The sequence below is a fragment of the Mytilus galloprovincialis genome, chromosome 5, assembly GCF_965363235.1.
Source record: "Mytilus galloprovincialis chromosome 5, xbMytGall1.hap1.1, whole genome shotgun sequence".
Taxonomy (NCBI): Eukaryota; Metazoa; Mollusca; class Bivalvia; order Mytilida; family Mytilidae; genus Mytilus; species Mytilus galloprovincialis.
Window position 1 is genome coordinate 92,226,495 of NC_134842.1, and position 6,610 is coordinate 92,233,104.

The 6,610-nt window shown below is 32.4% G+C and overlaps 1 long non-coding RNA gene across 1 annotated transcript; it reads left to right on the forward strand.

The window, feature by feature from the left end:
• The first annotated feature begins 3,176 nt into the window (after positions 1–3,176).
• On the forward strand, positions 3,177–5,054 carry LOC143074838 (uncharacterized). Its single transcript, XR_012978111.1, has 3 exons — positions 3,177–3,332; positions 3,686–4,105; positions 4,611–5,054. It is a non-coding gene; the product is annotated as an uncharacterized LOC143074838 (long non-coding RNA).
• The last annotated feature ends 1,556 nt before the right edge of the window (positions 5,055–6,610 follow it).

The following is a 6,610-nucleotide window of genomic DNA, read 5'->3' on the forward strand; positions in this document are numbered from 1 at the left end:
GTTTCTTCGTTTATTCGCATCCCTCGCTTTCAAATTTAGGGGTTCTGGCAATACTCATATGCGAGTAAATATAGACAAATGGTTCGGACGCACAACTTTTTTTTTCATTTGCTAGCATTTGATCGACCCACTGCTGGTTTTCTTTTGAAAAATTACAGTATTACTGGGAAACTTAAATTAAAAGGTCGCTTATCCTTTCGTGTCCTTTTTGTGATAAAGCTGCTAATTTTACTACGTCTTTTGTACATTACTAGCTTTCATTTGGTTTTATCGTTCTTAATGAACGTATGCAAACAAATTCTTCAGACGCACGGACCATATTTAGTGGTATTAATAAATAATTTAATTTTGGATGTAACGCGTCTCTGATTGGCTGAAATTGTTATGTTTATCAGCTCTTATACATAATTTTGTCATGTGACCGTGACAGTCAACGTTTTTTTCAAGATTTACTCCGGCTGAAAGTTGAATTTAGAATTTAATTATAAGAAATGACTGTAATATTTTTACTGTCTATTCGAAATAACATAACAAATTTGGTGCAGATATAAGAATAACACGCTACACGGGTTATTCAGTGTGCACCATATTTTAATGTTATTTCTTCTTAGACAGAAACAAATTTTACAGTCATTCATTGATAAATTCGTCTCATATCTTTCAAACTTATCAACTATCTTTTGTGGATAGTTGTCTCATTGGCAATCATACCACATCTTCTTTTTTATATTATGTAACTTAAAATGATATTAAGAATATAAATGAGAATGTATAAATATGACAACAATCCAATCAAATTAAATCTGATTTCTTTCAACATTGATACGCATATTCCTGACAAAATGAATCAATATTTTGAATTCTACAGCTTAAATAAATCCGGTTTATATATAATTTGTTTTATCTTATTTTGGGAATAGTACAATAGAAATTATATTTTGTTATAATTTGTCATTTTTATAACACCAACACAACGATAAAACAGTGGTTTACCCATTGTGTTTTCTCGACGTTAGTTACTGAAAAACATTAGTAATCATATTAACGAATATGAAAAGAATTTCGCTTGATGATACAAGCCCCCTTTTATACTTAATGATTTTTTTCCTCTGTATATTTCTTTTGTATCTATAGCATATGCACTTGGACTATGCGACTGAAAACATTGATTTTAATACTAATATTCTCTCTACAGTCACAACAACAACACCAACCATTAGTAAGGTAGCTTTTAGTGTTGCTTTAACAGGAGGACTAGTTTTACTTGGTACGCATCAAGTTATTGAATACAATACAGTGTATACAAATATTGGAAACTCTTATGACGTCAGACATGGGCATTTCATTGTACCTACTACGGGTGTTTATCTGTTATCGTATACCATTATGACTGCAACAGATGTAGAAGCATACATTGAAATGGTCAAAAACGGTGTTCAGATTTCGGTAGTGTATTGTTCATCTAATAAGATTGACATGGACAGCCAGACAACTGTACAATCACTGCAGAGGGGAGATATAGTCTGGATAAGGCATGTAAATGGAGGAACACCAACTTTGAACGGATATGGTCCTTACAATACATTTGCTGGAGTATTTCTTTATGATGTATAAAACATTAAAAGTTCTTTTCTTATTATTATTTTGATTTCTTTTGTTTTTGAAATGAAATAAATTTGAAGAATATATTGCATTCTGGGTAATGTTTTCAAATGCTTACACCAAAATTTTAGTATTAGCATATAACGTCCGAAACAATGAAAATTTAACAAAAGACATGACACGTTTCTGTTTGCTTTATGCACAAAGAATTACCTATAAATGTGACAGCGCATCTGTTTCAACGTGTTACTACAAAATTATCTCTTAGACAACACTACTAAACGCAAATAAATCACAAATTTTCTAAATTATCTTATTGATCAGCATGTCAAATTTAACCTATAAAAAACAATGTCTGCTTTAACAAGAATTGAAACAATGGTAGTTGAAAAGGGAGCAAACTGATGCCCTTTGGGACATTTTTTTTTTTTGTATTTGAGAACATCATTTTAATGTTTTAGGAATTTCCGTGATCTTTAGTACATTAAATCAGTGACAACGCAAAATACTGGTTGATTTAATCGAAATAAGTGAAAAGTATAAAGTCAGAAATTAAAATGCACGATGCGATGGTCTCTGCATTCTCCGATATAATCGTTGGAAAGAAGGAATACACAAAGCTTTAAACGTGGACCACTCGTTTTGTTCAGAAAAGTCTGATCAGTGGCGCAACAGTTAGAAGCGAAAATTCAAAACAAAGTTGAAGTATAAAACAAAAATCAACATTCTATGAAGCAATTAGCGCATTTCACAGAAAAAAAAAGCCAATAAAAAAAAACTCAATATACCAAAAGTAAAATTGTTCATTGTAAGAATAAACAAAAGATACTAAAGGTACATTCAAACTCATAAGTTGAAATTAACTGAAAACGTCATGGCAAAGAAAGGTCTATAGGATAAACCTTTGTACAATATACAAACGTTAAAGACTAAGCAACACGAACCCAACCGAAACCAAAGATAACCCCACGTGCTCCGTTAGGGTGCACATATTTGCTCCACATATGACATCCTTCATGTAACTCCTATCAAATATGTATACGCAGATAAATACAATAAAAACTAAAGCAAGAGCAACACGAGTACCATTTTACAAAACTAGTAGTGATAACAGTAGTTCGAAGGGTAGGCAGATCCTGATCCACATGTTGAAACAATTAGAATAGATCCGTCGTATTCTGTAAAATAGATACAAGTATTCTTAAGGGGTCAACCAACTACTCTTGATTGTAAAAAAGGAATCATTCAACTTCACCATTTAGAACTCTTAGTTTGATAGCTTCCTCTTTACTCAATTATAAACTTTATAATATTTCATTAAAGCAATACATCTCAAGCGCTAAAACATTCTATTTTGTTGTTGACTTTTTTTTAATGTGTATGAAGAGATAATGAGTCTTGAATACCTGCATTATATCTTATTTGTTCATCTAAATGTTGAAATCTTTTTAAAGTTAATGTTCAATGCTTGAATTTTTAAACGCAGGATTGTAAGGCATTGCAATATATCTTGAGAATGATCTTATGTTATAATGATCTTCGTGACATTTGCATTGACCTGTATATATTTAATCGTAACGATAAGATGTACAACTTAGGTCTCAGTCTATAATAAACAGACACCATGTTGTTAGGAATATATATTGTTTTGCTGACACTTCCTTTCCATTATGCATCGGCAACTTTGACAGGAAATTATGACGTCAATCACAAGTTGACAGTCATTACAGGTTCGTTTTACATAAGTTGATTGTAATTTTGGTCCTTTTTCTATAAGAAACTCCACCTACTGTATCTTAATATTATTTACTAGTATATGTACTTTTGAAGCGAATGGGTTTATAGATAAATAAATAATTTAAGATACACCAGTCGAACAATACAATATAAAAATGAAAAGAATGACACGATTGCCGTTGAGACAACTATCCTTTAGTGACATAGAGTTATGACTATAGCTCACCACTTGGCCTTGAACATTGGAATATATTTAAGAAATATTTGGTTATTATACAATCAAAGACCAAATAATTCAGAAATTGTAATGTTTAAAAACCAAATCCTTTTGTTCGTCTGGTTTCAGAGCAGTTTGAACGTTTGTACCAGGAATTACAGACTGTAAAACAAAAGCTAGATACGACTATTGAAGAAAATCAAATATTTAAAGAGAGGACAGATGTTCAATCAAAAGACATCAAATCCCTAAAAGTGAAAATGCAGGAAGTTTTAGAGACAAATACACATTTAACAGAAAGGATAGATACCGTATCTGAGGAAAACAGAGATATGAAGAACATTCTTAACACGTTGTTGGAAAACAGAGAAGCCGATGTACACGTACCAAATGATAACGGACAAAACGAAAAGGAAATAGTAACATTTTCGTCTGTAAATGTACCCGTATTGTTTAGAGGGGACGAGAAGGTTAGGAACAAAAAGATACAGGGTGGTAACATATTGTCTACTAAATATATGAAAGAGAAAAGACTACTTCTGAATAGTTGTAAGAGTTTATTTCAATTTAAATGGATTATAATATATATGAAAAAGTTATACGTCAACGAGCTAGAAACTGACCAAAATATGTTAATTTAAAGAAATTTTATGAATGTCTGCAAAATCGTAACTGCGAACGTTTTTACAAAAGAAAAAGAAAATTATATGGTTTCAAACATACAGCTATTGAGTATAAATTACATTTAAAGTAATTTCGGAACGAAATGCACTGCCTTTTTTCTGTAATTGTAGCATTCCAGGGTTGGTTTGTATTTATTTTGGAAATCCGTTTTTAATTTTAAACAAATGTATCAAAACATTCCTTTGTTGACTATTTTCTATGGTCGACTAATTAACTAAGAGACAACAAGCTTGTCATAAACATACGAATCGATATTCTTGACATATCCGTGGACCGTCATACCACAATCTACTTTCTTATAAAACAATTCATTGTTTGTTAAATAGACGAAGTAATCTAAATTTCAAGTACCTTTTTTTGTTTGTTTTAGTAACGACTGATTCTCCTGGGGTATCTAGGGTTGCATTCTCTGCAAAATTAACTGGAGGGGTTGTCCAACTTGGTCAGCATCAAACTGTTGGATATAATACAGTGTACACTAATATTGGAAATGCTTACAATTCTAACCATAACCATTTTATCGTCCCGGAAAAGGGTGTTTATCTTTTGTCATTTACTGGAATGAACGTTGATGGCCAAATGGTATACCTAGAAATGGTAAAAAATGGAGAGGAGATTGCAATTGTATATTGTAGTCCTAAGGCTCATAGTATGGGTAGTCAGACAATAGTAGAAGTTCTTGAGAAAGGTGATATCGTGTGGGTTAGGCACGGACCCGGCGGACCTGCTCAAATCAATGGAAACGATGCATATAACACCTTTACAGGGGTACTGTTGTTTTCAATATAAACATAAATAAAAGCTTATATCACAATATGTTCTTTTTTGAAAAATCCAATAGTGTTTCAAAATTTTTATTGAAGTATTGGACCAAGTACTCCAAGTTTTACTTCGAATGTGTTCCGAATAGCATCATGGTTTTATTGACAGTTATAAAATATCTGTGTCACAGATAACCATTGATATGTAACAATCGCAGTCTCAATCCAATCCTTTTTTTCTCGATTTTAAACGAATGCATACTTGCTTTAAACACCACAATGGAAGGAATGTTTGAAATAGGAATTGATTACACTTCAATAAGATTTCTGATCACTAGTGATTTCATGGCATGTGCTGCTAAGTCTGAAGTTCTGATTGGATTGTTTTGTAGGCTATTGTTTATTTTCACTTTGATTTTTCTTTGCCATGATATTATTCTTGACATAAAAACTCATGAATGAATTAAGGCTGCTGTTTTGTATGTTAAATTTCGACCATAGTATATTTATCTATCTTCGACTCATGGTTTCGTATTCATGTCTCTCTTTTTTAAAAGCTTATCAATTTGATGATATGTGCAATCATGCATGTTCACTGAATTGTGCACATTCCATCCCCCAAACAATACATTGATAGCATAGAGTAGTGTCAACCCATTTTCAATAGAGTATGTCATTTATACTGGCGTTCCTTGTTATATTTTCAGCTATTTGTGTGGTTAAGTTTTATGCATCATTGGCTAAATGTTTGGTTGTGAGATTATGATCAAGATTAATCATGAAAAACGTTTCGAAAGCATGAAACTAATCATCTACTGGTTTTATTTACTGTATTGCAGTATCCTCATAATCTTACTACGGTCAAATGCTTCCTAATGTAAGGATACATTCTATTGGTTGTATTGCATGTATTGGTTACCTAAAAAAATGTCAATTCCATACATTGCTTTCAAATTCGTCCTCGGCACATGAAATTGATGTATCATGCAATCTAAAATCAGTGCTGTATAAACCAGAACCTGTGCTCCACTAAATGTTAAAGCGCAAACGTTGAGTCCCGTAATGCGAGATAACAGGAATCATAGTCTCAACAGTTGTCGCGGATTAAAAGAAAAATCTTTTGAGGACCGCAAGTATGTCGTGCGTGAACATAACATTTCTTTTAAATTCTGTAATTCAGATCCACATAATTCCAAGGACTGTAAAGAAAGAGTTCCTTGTGAAGCATGTGGTTCAAGTGAATCTCGTTCATCAGCAATGAACTTAGAACATAAACATAGAGTCAATCATGGTGAGTAGAAAAATAATCATAACATACCGGAACAGGATGCGGTAATAACATATAAACATATCTGGATAGTGCAAGTAAATATTCACAGATCAGATTGTCCAAGCAAACTATGAGATCATATGCGATCTTAGATGATCAGAGCAACACGACTGTGGTGAACGCCAATGTTCTGGAAACACTAGATATAACTGGTGATGCTACAGAAAATAAACTTATATCGTGTGCAGGCGTTATAAAAACATCAGGAAGACAAGCTGACAGTCTTGTTGTTACATCGTTGGATAGAACTGTTAGTCTTACTTTACCTACCGCAATTGA